The sequence below is a fragment of the Phalacrocorax aristotelis genome, chromosome 22, assembly GCF_949628215.1.
Source record: "Phalacrocorax aristotelis chromosome 22, bGulAri2.1, whole genome shotgun sequence".
Classification (NCBI taxonomy): Eukaryota; Metazoa; Chordata; class Aves; order Suliformes; family Phalacrocoracidae; genus Phalacrocorax; species Phalacrocorax aristotelis.
Window position 1 is genome coordinate 4,232,573 of NC_134297.1, and position 14,385 is coordinate 4,246,957.

A 14,385-nucleotide genomic window follows, 5' to 3' on the forward strand; every position below is an offset into this window, starting at 1 on the left:
GCACACATTCATTACCCTGAATGCTTGATCCTTAACTGAGCATATTGTAGCTCTATCACCCTTAAGGAAAGTCGGATGGCAATATTGATGTTCGGATATGAAGCATCCCAAAGTACAAAAGATCAGGTTACCACATGGGGCATCTTCACTGCCAGCTCCACATTATTTAAAGACAAGGTAAAAGCATTCAGAAGATTCTTTTTTAAAGCCCTGTTCTCAACACATGGTATACATGTCATTGATACACAATTAACTGCATGTGTGCAATGACGGAGACATTGGCAGAAGAAATGTACATCTAAAGGAAAAGAAAAGCAAAGAGACATGCCGTGACATGTTATCATTAGGGAGTCATAATTTCCTTCCTGTAGTCATACAACAGCTGTCACTAACATCTTGAACACAGACCACGTATTAGAATACCATAGCAAATGGCTTTTCAGGCAAAAGAAAGAGAGGGCATGTTAACTGGGTGAATAGCAGGAAGAATATTTTGACAGCTTGAATGCATTAACCTCCCGGTAGAACGCCCCCAACCTTTGCTAGAACTTGGCTTGGTAGATATCACCCACGTGCCGGGCGAGAGCGGGTCACCCCAGCAGCTCTGTCGCAGGCACACCCCGAGGCCTCAGCTGTCCAGGGGAGATGCATTTGCCCATAGTCACCTCTGGGGTGCATCTCTATCTCCACCCTCCCAGTTTGCACTTTTTAGCCTGGATTCGGAAGGGCCAAAATGGATGTCTGAAATAGCGTGAGTGTCCTATCTTGTAGACAGAGGGAATGATAGCACAGGTAGACCTTACACATGAGAATATACCCTCCAGCCTTGTCTTCAGGAGGAGGCATTCTCTTACCTTCTAGCTATGACTGTTAACCAACACAGAGGTCTCACCAAAGATGCTATAGTTGCTTTTGCAAAACAGAAGTAATTCAACCTAAGTAGCTAGATGTCTCATGGTTTCTGCCTCAGTCTTGTCACTTGTGAGAAAGCTACACACCACCGTCTTCAGTAGGAATCTGCTTTCTCTTAGCGATAATATGTCAGCCAACGCATTTTAAGAACATGTTTTCCTGATGTGAATGAGGTCCTCAAAGGTTACCGCAATAGGACCATGTTCAGGCTCTTTGAGTGTTTGCCATAAGTACTGATTATTAAAGCTTTCTGTGCAGCTTTTCCAGAAGCGGTAGTTCTCATTACAAGGCAGGCTGCAACAACTCATCAACCTTGGGCAAAAGATAATTAATCAGCACCCAGAGCCATTTTTGCAAATACAAAGCCTGGTTGAAACAAACCAAAATAAGGCGGGGGGGAACCAAACATGACAGAGCTGTTGGCACTTGCCAACTCCTCTTGATTAAACTTATTTTCACCTCCAGGTGCATACACAGGATGAGTTTTGTTAATTAAACCTGCCAGTCAACTCATTATGCATTCAATTAATAAAGCCTGATGCCTTGATTTTATGCAGCTGGCAGGCTGCACAGTGACAGGCCGTGTTGTTATAGTGCATAAGTTCTAATGGGGAGGGGGGAAGAGACGCTCCAAAATATGGCTAAGTGCAATACTTGCTAATTGGACATCCTCTTGGTGTTTTGTCTTCTTTTTTTTTTTTTTTTTCTTTCTGAGGCTGTAACAGATAGGGTTGTTTACCAGATATACAGCCTGGCTGGGCAAAGTGAAAGTCGAGGCAGAAAGCGGAAAAGCGTGTTCCTCTCATTTGGAAACCCATCTAGATGATCAGAATATTCATGATAGACTCTGGCAAGGTTAGGAGATGAGGAGAGTGGCACCTAGATGCCATGGTGAGGAATGCTGTGTGAATAGATTAGACAGAGGCCCTGAAGCTTCTATAAAAGTGTGGGGGTTTAATTTAGATGAAAGATAGCCTTTATTCTTAAGGCATCACACCGAGAGGCAGCAGACCTGGATGCAGGCCCTGGCTCTGCTAAAAACTCCTTGCATGACCTTGAATAAATCCCAGAGCACCATGCTTTGAATGTATCTACAGTTAAATCTTTCAAGTAGCAACCCTTTGCCACCTCTGTGTTCCTCGTCTATCCACCAGTAACCGAAGGCTATTGCTTCTGCTGTGCCTACCACTCTCTGAGCTATTTATATTCAACTTCCTAAGAACAGTCAGTAACTCTTGTTATACCCTGAAAGAAAACCTGTTACAATGGCTCTCCAGTCTCAGTTGACAGACAGAATGAAAACCTCTAACGTTTGTGACAAAAAAAATTTGTGGTTGTATGCAACAGTTTTGCCATTACCTCACTCTGACATTTCTAAGTCTGCTTCATGCTGGCCACGAATATGAGAAATGACCTACAACAGAGGTGACCCATCTGTCGTGCTCTGAGGCAGAGAATTAATTTCCTTTCCACTGTTTCTGTTGTTTTCTTCAAGTTTGCAGGGTTTCAATATAGCTGCTTGGACAGACAAGAGGTATAGTATTCCAGTACTATGTTAATGTGCTAATGACATCTCTCCATCTCAGGCCATGCTCCAGTTCTTGTGATAATCTGGGGACTTTATTTAAAGCACATACCATCAATAGAAAGACCCTGGACACTGGCAATAGCATTGATTTCCCCTTTCACACACACACCCCCCCCCTTTTTTTATGCAGTGCTTTATGATTGTGACTTTTCACGTCTTTTCTGCAGCTCTTCAGTTTGTTACTGGGTATTTTGTGACTGATGAAGAATGAACCAGATGTTCTGTGGAGCCCTCTGAACTACACCTCTGTCCCAGAGTTGACTGTAAGTGTGAGGAACTGAACTTTGACCAAGGAGATCCCTTGAGCCTTGTATGTTTTATTAGATCATGAAACGGAAAGGGTTTTGTTGTTATTATTATTGTAACCTTCTTTGCTATCTGGTTTCGTGCCCCCTGCAACTGCTGGAAGCAATGGCCCAGATCCACAAGGATGTCTAAGGAGAAAAAAGACACACCAAATACTTGGTAAATCCTAACAGATATCTCTAGTGCCCTGAATCCCACTGTCCACCAACATATAAGAACTGGACCAAATCCAGAATGACTCTTCCAGGCTCCAGCTAAATGCAAACCAACAGTCAAGCCTCATTTCCCTTGCTGGATTTTTTTTTTCTGTTAGCAGCTGTGTCCCTATCATCAAAACTAGCAAGGCAATTAGTGGTTGGCAGTAGCTATCACAGCTGGTCTGAATTTTTTTTATTACAACTTTCACTGAGGAAATACTAGTTTGTCAGAACAAAAAAAAAAGTTGTGAAGGATGTTGAGTCAGATATTCTCTGTTGGGACCAAACCACAGGACAGATTATAGTCTCAGGGAGACACTGACCCCTATCCAGCCAAACACCCTTGCGATTGAGTCTGTTATTTGGAAAATGGCATGCTTAGGTTGAGATCCGCTTTCTGACTCAGACTTGGATGGGAGCCTTCCACATCCCAGGTGAAAACCTGGCCCACTGGGCCAGCAGCTGCTCTATTCAAGGAGTCTCATTTCCCTATGAAATTTTTCAGAAAAAAAAAAATCACAGCTTAGCCTCACATCTGGATGGAAGAAAGTGATAAAAAACTCAGGCTTTTTAAGCAACCTGTCATTCTTGAATTCCAGCCAACCATAGATGTTTATCACTTTTTCCAATAGATGGCTTGCAATTCCACCCACATGTGAACAGTTTATTAACACATTTGAACACACAGAGACCAGCAGCTACTGCTGAATAATCTTAAGACAGGACAAAATTTTCTGCCCCTCCTCAAACTTCCAGTACCGGAAAATAGTTAGGTTTGCATGGAGGATATCCCACCAAAGAGTTACGGTTGTTTCATCTGAAGGCAGCCCAGATCAGATGCTGAATCTTGTTCATTGTGTCAAGAGACACAATGCAGGCAAGCGTGGGCGTGCATGGAGAGGAGACTGCACAGAGGACCAATAGCCCATCTAGTCCGTGTATCCTGTATCACCATGGTACTAGGGAAGAATACAGGAACAGGACATGTACATGAAGATCTTTCCATGCTCTGTCTTTCCAGCCTTGGACACAGGCATTTTAGGTATTTTCTCAGACACAGGTTACACCAGGTTAAAAGTAAACTTGCCACCTCAAAGGAAATTCATAGAGAATACAAAATAAAAATAACAGATAGTCCAAGAGAAGTTGGAAAGCCTTTTTCCATCCCATCAGAGTAATTGCTGCTGTCCTCTATCCAGATTCCTTTGCAAGGATAAAATAGAAAATTACTGGTCTACAAGCAATTGCTTTCTTCCCCTGACCTAGAAAATAATAATAGTTTGTATTTGTATAGCTCCTTCTCTCCAGAGACCTCAAAGCACTTTGCAATCACTTATTAATGATTGCTCTCAGACCCCTGCAAGGCAGGTAACCAAGGTACAAGGTACAGTTACTTTGTACGTGCCTGGAGACGCACAGGAAACACACGGCGCAGTCACCACAGCGCACACAGCAAGTCTGACAGAGTCCCGCTCACCAAGCAATAAACTATATTCCCAGTCAAATGGAAACAGCCCCATTCGCCTTTACTCCGCTGCTGACTAACAGCGCAATGGGAGGCGTGTGTTCCGCCTCCAGGCTGGAGGAGCTCCGCGCACGGTCCGACCTCCAGCATCCACGAGAACAGTTTTCCAAGGCTGCTCCTCAGGTCCTTGTGAAACACAACAGCTCGCTCTCTGCTGCCCACCCCTCCTTCCATCCTGATCTTGCTCGCTACTCTATGGACCAGAAAGCTGGATGCTGCGCAAGTTTTATGCCGCTTTTGCGATGAGTAGGGACACTCTGGCTATATGCTCAGCGTGCCTTTCCAATAATGAACCTTTGGGCTACTGAAAATTGAGCGCGGGATCTGAGGAGGAAGAGGCAGGGCATGTCCAGAGTCTATGTATAAATTTGTCTCATCCTCTAAAGATCTAACATTGTTGTTTTGGTTCCCCATTCCTTTAGGCAACAATTGAAAATACTACCCTTACCCCAGACTATTGTCAGCAAAATTGGGGCTTACTAAAGATGAGGAGGTGGTGACACAAGCAGCAATGGAAGATTAACATAACCAGAACAAATTCAGAGTTACTGCACTTCATAATGGTAAGTCCTCATTCCTCTAGTTCTTTCCTACTTGAAACACTTTTATTACCCTTATGGTGTATTGTGTCCAGTACTTAACCAGATTAAAATTATGCCTGAAAGAAGACTATCTGTTTTAGCATATTAGAGTGAATTAAATAATAATTGTTCCCTTACCATTCTGACCTTGTATCCAAGAACTGTAATAATATTTTACACGTATTAAATTAAGACTCAGTCTCTATAAGGTAGGAAATATTCCCACTTGGTGGAATCAAGAGACAAAGAATCGGCCACTGTACACAGTACTACAGCCTCCGTGCACTCTGCTGGGTAGGAAATACGCCTGATTTGCAAGTGATACTCGGTCACTAGCAGAGCAGCGCAGCTCTGGAAAGCACACAACTGAACTAGACGCTTCAGTTCTCTTCTCAGACTTGTCTCCAGACCTTGCAAGTTCATGTTACTTTCCAGTGATATTGGGGCCCTTCGCATGCATTTGGAAGCAAAGCTGTACTCCTAACCCACAGCCACCACCCTCAACACTTGCACCACATTGATTATGCAGTTTCTTCCACCTAAAATCCTCAAGCCAGATGGCCTTTTAGTACAAACTGACCTTTTTGGCCAGGAGCTAAGCATGTTAAAATTTCTTCCAAGAAACATCCTTCTCTCTGCTGAGGTCTGAAAATGATTTCTCCCTCCTGGCAGATGGCAGAGCTGCCATACAATTCGCATCTTGGCACCGCTACAGGCTGGCCCTGCCAGGGGTTTTCTGGAGCGCAGGGCCATTATGAGATTCACAGAGAAGTTTGGAGGGACTCAGTGATGCACAGGAAGATGGGGAGGAGCCTTCAGATCTCGGATGTCAGTTCCATAATAGCATCGCAAAATAGCAAATGATGTTGAGGTCAGATAGGGTGTTTCAGACATTAAGCACACTTAAGGCATCCCCAAGAAAGCAAGGTTAATTTTGTGCCAGCATTTTAATACTTTATCCTAGATCCAAGTGGATTTGCTTAACAATTTAAAAAACTATTTTATTCTTATTTATTCTCATAAAAGCCAAGAATAGCCTCATCACATACTGAAGAGGCCCCTTGCACCATTTAAAACTGCAACATGAATAAGCCCTTAGCATTAGCTTTCTAAAGGAGAGACCTTCTTCATGTGTTCTGGAAGAGGGGCGAGGAAAGGGAAAGAACTCCCCAACCCATCGCACGAGATACAAAAACCAGGGTACAAAAGCATCCGCCCAGGAACAGCTACCCCATCCTAGCCGCCTCCAGTGGACGTGACCAACTCGTCCTCTCCCCTTTCTGTCCCCCAGTAGGGTCTCCTGGGACTTACCAGTTCCTCCTCAACAGGCCACATGCTCAAAGTAAGCAAACAGGACAGTCACGTCACGCGCGACCTCTGCCAAGGCAAGGCAGCATCAGAGCTCAGCTGCACTTTGGTCACAGCTGGGCAGAGGTCAGCGACACAGAAAGGCTCGCGCACACCCTGCTCAAACACTCTCTTGACCACAAAACAGGCGTCTGGGCTTCACAGTCCCAATTCTCCTCTTCCCTGCAAGTAGGCGGGCAGGGAAAGACCTATAATACACTTTCCGTGTCTACAGTAAGTCCCTGCATTCCCCACCTTGGCCGCCTTTCACTCTGAGGCACACCAAACCCTTATTTCTTCAAAAGCAGAGCACAAACAAATGTGGTACACACCAGAGTGTCGCCGCCCCGGCAAGGTTACAGCCAGAGCCACCAAGCATTTGTCATTTCAACATTCTCGATTAAAACATCCACCTGACAGAACTCATCCTCTGAAACGTGTTGGGTTTCAGAGGAACAGGTTTTGTATTCTCTAAGTGTCCTTTAGTTTTGTTTTTCTTCCCAGTTCTGAACATCCATCCTTTTAAGCCCATACCCTCACCTAGATAACCCTGACATTTTCCAAGCTGTTCTTCTCGTAATCTCATTCTGCCAAAGAATGTGCCCTCTTCACTCACTGCTTCCTTTCAATAACTAATGCTCGAGCTATTTCTCTGTGTGAGAACTAACTCTATCTGTGTATTTAACATGTATAAGTATTGCTTAAACAGCCAGAAGGCAAAACTATAATCGGGGACTGAGAGCTGTGTTAGATAAGTTGAATGCTGGAATTAAAATCCTACTGCCAACTCCAGGCTCAATACATAGTGTATCCACTAGATGGGGCAAAAAGCTATATTCTGTTTAAAAAAAAAAAAAAAAAACCACACACACACAAAAACCCACACAAAAACCACGCAGCAGCTGTCCAGGTGCTCCTTTCACTACCTGGCCCATAGCACTAGGGAGAAGGCCAGAGCAGAAAGAGCTGTGGGTCCTAAACTGCTTTTTTCACCTCTAAAACTGCTCCAGGCTGGAGCAGCCCAGCGCCTTGGCTGCGCTCCCGTGTTCCCCACATATACACTGACTTGCCAGGCCTGAGTTACTACAGCCAGGGATTAAATAACCCAGCCAAACCTAGCCTCCCTGTCAAAGCTGCCACTTGGGAAAGGATCCTCTGATGAGGCTGATGTGCAGGGGCTCCTTTGCACAGCCGTGACGTTGCAGAGGCAGAAAGGACACGATCCTTTGAAGAAGTTATGTCCATGACACAGAGCTGCCCCGACTGACAGCTCAGCATGCTGTAAGTGCTACGAACCCCACGCAAACCCTCAACTCCAAAGAAGCTGAAAGTAGATAGAGGAAACAAAAGGACCTTAACTCTTCCCCTGCCAAAAATTTCCCTCCTGCACAAACGTTTTACACAGCTTAATGCGCCAAACCATTTGCTGAGCTTGGACTGTTGCCTTCATTTAAGGCCCTGCTGCTTTGGTCATACGAGAGCCTTTTGTCTAGACAGCGTTGGTGTTCGGAATTGTTTTTAGGCTGGGCTCTGCACTCAGCCGCACTGCATATGGAGTAACTGCATTCACCCCCCCAGGGAATTATACCTGCTTCAAACCGATGACCCTGCAGGGGAGATCAGGACACCTGCTTCAGAAGCAATTGCTCTGGAAGCTGCATTTCTCCCCCTTCAGCATCACAACTGTGTCCAGTATTTGCCTTTCACAGGATGAGCATGACACTCTAACCAGAGCAATTTCAGGTACAGAATAGGAACGAATTACACATATTCACTAGTGCTGCATTAACGAGCTGCCAAAGCAAACAACCTCCTCCAGTGTTTTCGCTTCTAGGATGCAGGAATTTACACACAATGTTAGCAAATGACGCATTGACTTGATGAGGCAACGAACACAGAGCGCAGAATTCTGATCCAAAGCCCATTAGCAATGAGTAAGAACTGTGGAGCAGCTTCCACTGATCTCCCATGGCCTATCCAGAAAGAAATTCAAGGTTGCTGACACACTGGGAGAGTCCTTTCCCAAAATCTTCCTGGAAAACACTTGGAGGGTGAAGTTCAGGTATCAGGTAGGTTCTGCAGGCTGAAATCCCATTACCAGTTGCACTGTAATTCCAAACCCCACCATCCCAGACCAGTAGCTTCTTCAGCACCCAGAAACCAAGGCTTTACAGGCACACTCATCCCATATCTCTTCTCCTAGCAATTCCTGCAACAACTGGAGTGGGCATTAGACCCCAGCCTGCCCGTAACAAAATAATGTCAGTATTTGCTATAACCACATACTACAAATGAGCTTTCTGAACACCACAGTAGCCTCTCCAACAGAAAGGCCATCAACCCCACACCCAGAATTACCAGCTGATCAATGAAATTTTCCCACCTCAAAAGGCTTCTTTTCTTCTTTATGCTTTAATGAGACCATGTCACAAGAAATTAAATAAAACTTGGCGAAGCTCCACGAACAAAACCAAACAAAACCTCAGTTTGAGTTACTGTGAAGTTCCACTCTCTGAAGGCAGGAAGATCTGATTCACCGAAAGAGTTGCTGTGTCCCTGTAGCTCTTTTTATAGCACAGGTGTGGTCTCTGCTGGGTGCCTGATTGCCCATTTCTTGTTATACCAGACACCTGTGCAAAACCTGGTCCAGAAGTTAACTTTTTGCTTCGTGCCTTCGCGCCCCTCCTGCAGTGACTCATCACTTCCAACAGACTTCTTGAAAACGACCCATTCACACAAAAGCCTGATTCAGCACCTAAACCAGAATGAGTTGACTCGCTGTAATCCTGTACGTCTCACTATCAAAATGCAGCTGCTCCTGCTCAGAACAACACTAACATTTTAACAGGGGTGAGCTTAAGGCAGGGAATAAGAAATCTGCAGTCCAAACTCAGTGGGACTGACGAACAGGCTGAATGCTGCCTCCCAGACTGAATCAGAGCGGGTATGAATGAATGAAGCCAGTTAATTTAGTTTGCCTTGCCTGTGGCTCAGACTGGCTTGGGTTTCTTATTTCTATGCTGAAAGCTCTCATGTACCTCCAAGGATGGCAATTCATCGCTAACAAGCCACAACCCTTCCTCCACCGCTACCGAAGCACCGTGCAGTACTCTGAGAGGCAGCATGTGGCTCACGATCCCATTCTAGCTAAACATACTAATGCAGTCCCATTAAAGGTCTCACGTCATGTCTGAAAACCTCATCTTCAATCACACGCTTGGCCTGCAGAGACTGTACCTCGATTCATTTTTTCCCCTCCTTGTTTTGTAATAAATAATTGTCAGGCTTTCAAGGAGGAGGATAAATGGAAACAAGTCATTTGAGGCCTGCATTAAAATCAAGTGCTCTCATCTCTCTTTACCTGACCTGCTGGAAACTTCCTCTTCGGCCCTGCTCCAAATCAATAGCTGAGAGCAGCATGGTGCACGCTAAATAGCATCAAGCAAACCTACTTTGTATGGGAAGAATAGAAAGAAAGTCCATACATAAATGCCCATGGGGAACTTTTGCCAAACAGGTAACTGCATCTCACCACACAGACATAAATTTCAGCAGAGCAACTCCCAGTCTTCTGAAGACATGACTGGAAAATATTTCTATACAATATTCAGTGTTAGAAGTCCCTTTCAGCATAGTTTAGTAAGGGAAGCTGATCCCAACTCATATGTCTGCCTTCCTTATGGTGTCAAATCCAGAGCTGAAGGAGTAAGACAGGCATCTGCCTGTATATACTGTAAGGATGCCTGATCTTGCGCGCCCCATCTGCTGCAAAACTATGTGTTTGGATTTGTTGGGGTTTTTTAATTTGTCAAAAAGTGCCCAAATATTGTGCAGAATGCAGGGAAATCTTTTAGAAATAAAGCAGAATTTCCACATATGCCATGGTAGCTCCCCCCTTTCAAATACCTCTGTGGGAACACTGGTGGTCTGAGACTTTAACCTCTGGCAAATAGTTTAGCAATAGCAAAACCAGGAAAAAAGCCACTGTTAGTCACACTGTAATTAAGCAGCTCCAACCTCCTTATTCATCTTCGTGAGAAATAATTTACTGGAGTCACTATAGTTCTGGGGTTTTCACTATGACATGATTTTTCTTTAAAGCAAAAATCAGAAAAATGTGCTAGAACAAAACTGCTGGTAGAAAACCTCATCGCTTCATCTCTTGCTTAAAAAAAGGGCATACTTAATAGCTCTGGGACTGGACCCTGGTTTTGCCATTGTTTACAGGCTGGTTTAAACTCCATGGACTGGAGTGTGAAAGGATAGTCAGGACCTTGCCCTCTCGGGAGAAATCAGTGTTCCCTTACATGGATATTCTTTCATAAAAAAGGCAAAATGCCACTGTTCCAGGGCAACTCCTATTCTTGTGACCTCAGCCATATGGTATACAAGCTGCTCAGAATTATCTCATGCTATATTCAGTGCACAAAAACAGGGCCCCCGCCTCAGGGAAAAAAAAAAATAATCAAAAAAGGTGTGGGGAATTATTCAATTATTCCAACAACTCTTAGGAACGAAGAAAGTCTAGGAAGGGTAAACAAAAGCTGCTTGCCATTCAGCGGGATTGGGGGACACTTGTGGGGAGTGCGAGGCTCCCTGCGCGCCTGCAAGCACACGGCTCCGCAGGCAGAGAGGAAATACAGTATTATCAGCAAACGCAAGAGGGAAGCGCAGCACCAAAATCCAGCCTGTTGCGGGCAAAGAGCAACAGGCTTCCAGCCTCAGCTTAAAGGTTTGTGCTCACACTCTGGGGCACAGTGGTACAAAAGGTGGGTCATTTCACGGTGGAGCTTCTTCCCCTTGTACTGACGCCTGAACCCACGAAAAATCTCGTTGCCCTTACGTGGCTTCAGGGAGGCCGTTTCAGCGAACAGTGTGGCAAGCTCAGGCTGAGCGCGGGACGCGACGTAGCCACAGTCTCCAACTCCTTAGGCAAATGCTGTCATTGAAGCCCAATGTTAAATTCAGCTGGACCACAAGTTCTGTTTGAAAGTACATTTGCAATTCTCCGTATTTTTGCTTGTCTAAATTCAACTATTTCATCTACCGCTCTTCGACAGAATGCCTCTAAAAAGACTATGTTATTAGACCCTAGAGCAGGAACCTGAACCCAGTCACTCACGACTTTGTCTTCAGTATTTAGGAGGTTGATACAGGAGATCCTATCAGATTTGATACAAATAGGGAGTTTTCAGACTGTACTTTGAACACAGTCACAACAATTCTCCATTTTAATGATGGAACAGAATGATTCAAAAACACTTTGTCCAAAAAAAACTTGTAATATTTTTGTTGCTATTTTTAAATTGTACAAAAAATTACTGCAGGATCCTTTTGCATTTCCAGAAAACCCAGAGAACTCTTCTCTAGGAACTCTGGCAGTTCTCTGCAGACCCCTTCTCTGAGATGAAAGCCCCTCATGCTTCATTTCCACATTTGCACTGAAATAGCACAGTGTCTGAACAGACAGAAATGAAGGGGCAACAGCTGATGAGCCTGAGGGGCTGAAAGCTCCTGAGCAGCAGTGCCAGCGGCTCTGGCGCGTGTTCCTCAGCAGCCCCTGAGCTCTCCTCTGCCCCAGGCTGCTGATCTGGCCGCCAAGCCCTGCTGCAGCCACATCTCCATTTTCTACTCTTTCCCATTCCTGAGCAAGCCTATGCTTCACTAGGTGTGCGGTACGTGTCAGCCCCTGCACCAGGGACTATCTCCTCTATTAGGCAGCAGCTTGGAGCTCAGTTGTAATTACTCCGGGGTTGCTTTTAGCCCAGCGTAACACCAAGGATTCCTGCAGAGCCATGGGCCGTTTACACAGACCCGAGTGAAATAGGAACCCAGTTCAGAAGTAGGAAGCTCAAAGTGTTCATCCAGACTTTGTGTTCTTTAAAATGAGATGTATACAGTGTGGAAATGTTCCCTGGAGTCAAACAGAATGAGAAACAGATGGGAAATTATTTGCAAACAGGAACTCTTTTCTTTCCTTGTTTGCTTGCCTTGTTTTGTTTACCCCTCAAAATCCTAACAAGAAACACAAGTAGGATAATACAACTCCAAGCTACTTCATACTAGCCGAGCTGGATAAACAAAACTACAAAGCACTGACAAAGCAACGCATTTATTTTTATGTGATGTGTTGGGTAAGGCATCAAGCCTTACCTTGGGCCCCAGTCCAGCAGACGCTGATGCATGGACTTAATTTCATTGCTGGGAGTACAAGGCTATGCTGAGCAGTAAAGTTAAACATATGTGTATGCTTCTAGGACTGTGACCTTAACCAGTAAATCTTAATTACTCTTTTTGCGGATGACAAGAGCAAGGTTTATGCTAAGTATTATTAGTAGAGATTAGAGTTCTGACTGAGGGAACAGAGCGTATTTAATTTGCTGCATCGTTCAGATAAAGACAGTAGCAGCTGAAATCAAAGCACCATGGAAATGTATGCTCTAAGTATGAATGCACCATTTTAGTAAATGGTTGCAAAGAGTTACACATGGAGCCACATACGGTGGAATTTAACCTACAGAGAACAGCCTCTATCTTTTAGCCATTTGTATAACAAAGATTTAAATATGAAATAAATTGCAAACCTTTGCAGCTGAAGCAGAATGTTGGATGATGTTCATTCATATTGAAATTACATCTTTAAGTTACTCTCAAACTACATAAATGTATCTGTAACGGACATACACGTACATGTAAAAATCATCTGTTATAAAAACGTGTATTATTAAATCGCTGTTTTCCAGATAAAATTCTTATCATAAACATTAAAAATTGGTCCCTCGTGCTCCTAAGCAAGTTTGATGACTACATTAGAAATGTTTTTTCAAACTTTGTTTTTCTCTACCATTCCTGCTTTATTGCTGTTCTATGATTTGTTTCAATGACCTTTGTGAAACTTGATTAACCATTTTCACTTTTGCTTGTAAGCACTTTCACTCTCTTTTCCATTCAAAGGTTGTTGCCGTATCCAAAGAGAGGAAAGGTAAAAAGCAAAAACAACTAAAGAAAAATGAGAAAAGGAACCAAAGCAATCTTTAGTGTCACTCAACTGCTTTTAGTTTGTTATTGCCTGTCTTTGAGACTATACCAAATCACCGATCGTCATCTCTTTTCAAACAATTCTACACAAAAATTTGGAAGATTTCAAGTGACCATAAACACCCTCTTCCCCTCCTTTGCAATATTATATCAAACAAATTCATTCTTTTTGAAGTAATCTGACAAAGGCCCCGTTAACGGTACAGGAATGCAGCTAAACAAATTCCAAGCAAAAATAATAATTACAACAAAAGCAAAAGTCAGAAAGAGAGGCCTTTGCAGAAGTGCTGCAGACTTTGTACAACCTCCTGCAGTTCAGCATATTTTACTGTGTGGGAGTTGGGGAAATCCCAGCAGCTTTCTATTGTATCTCGTTATTTCTTGGCTCATTCCCAAGCAAATAAATAATCATTGTAATAAACTAGATTCATACAAGTGTAGCAGAAACAGACATTAAATCCAATAGATAAGGTAGCCAATGCTCAAGATGTTTCTTGCACATGGGCTAGAAGTAGGGAGCCTATTAATCTTTTGTTTGCTCAACTGTTCTTCCACTAAGAGAGACCAGCATTAAAGAGAGCAGACCATGGCAGGAACTAGCTAACCATGCTTCTCAAGCCCGGCGTAAGTGGATTTCATACCACTATGCTAATTTACCGGTGGCTTCAGTTCCCTTTGAAAATCCCACCTATGTTACCAAACAGAGTCTGCGAGCGTTTTTCTCAGCACACTGTGCATGCGCTTGCCCCGGTCGGCTGCGCTGCTGCAGCAAGCAAGTCTGCAAGGAGAAATTAAAAGGAAGATTGGCTGCATGCAACTATTTGCCATATAAATGAAAGAACTAGGTACTGCATAGGTTAAGAGAGAGAGGGTGAAGCCCGTCTTTGCAAA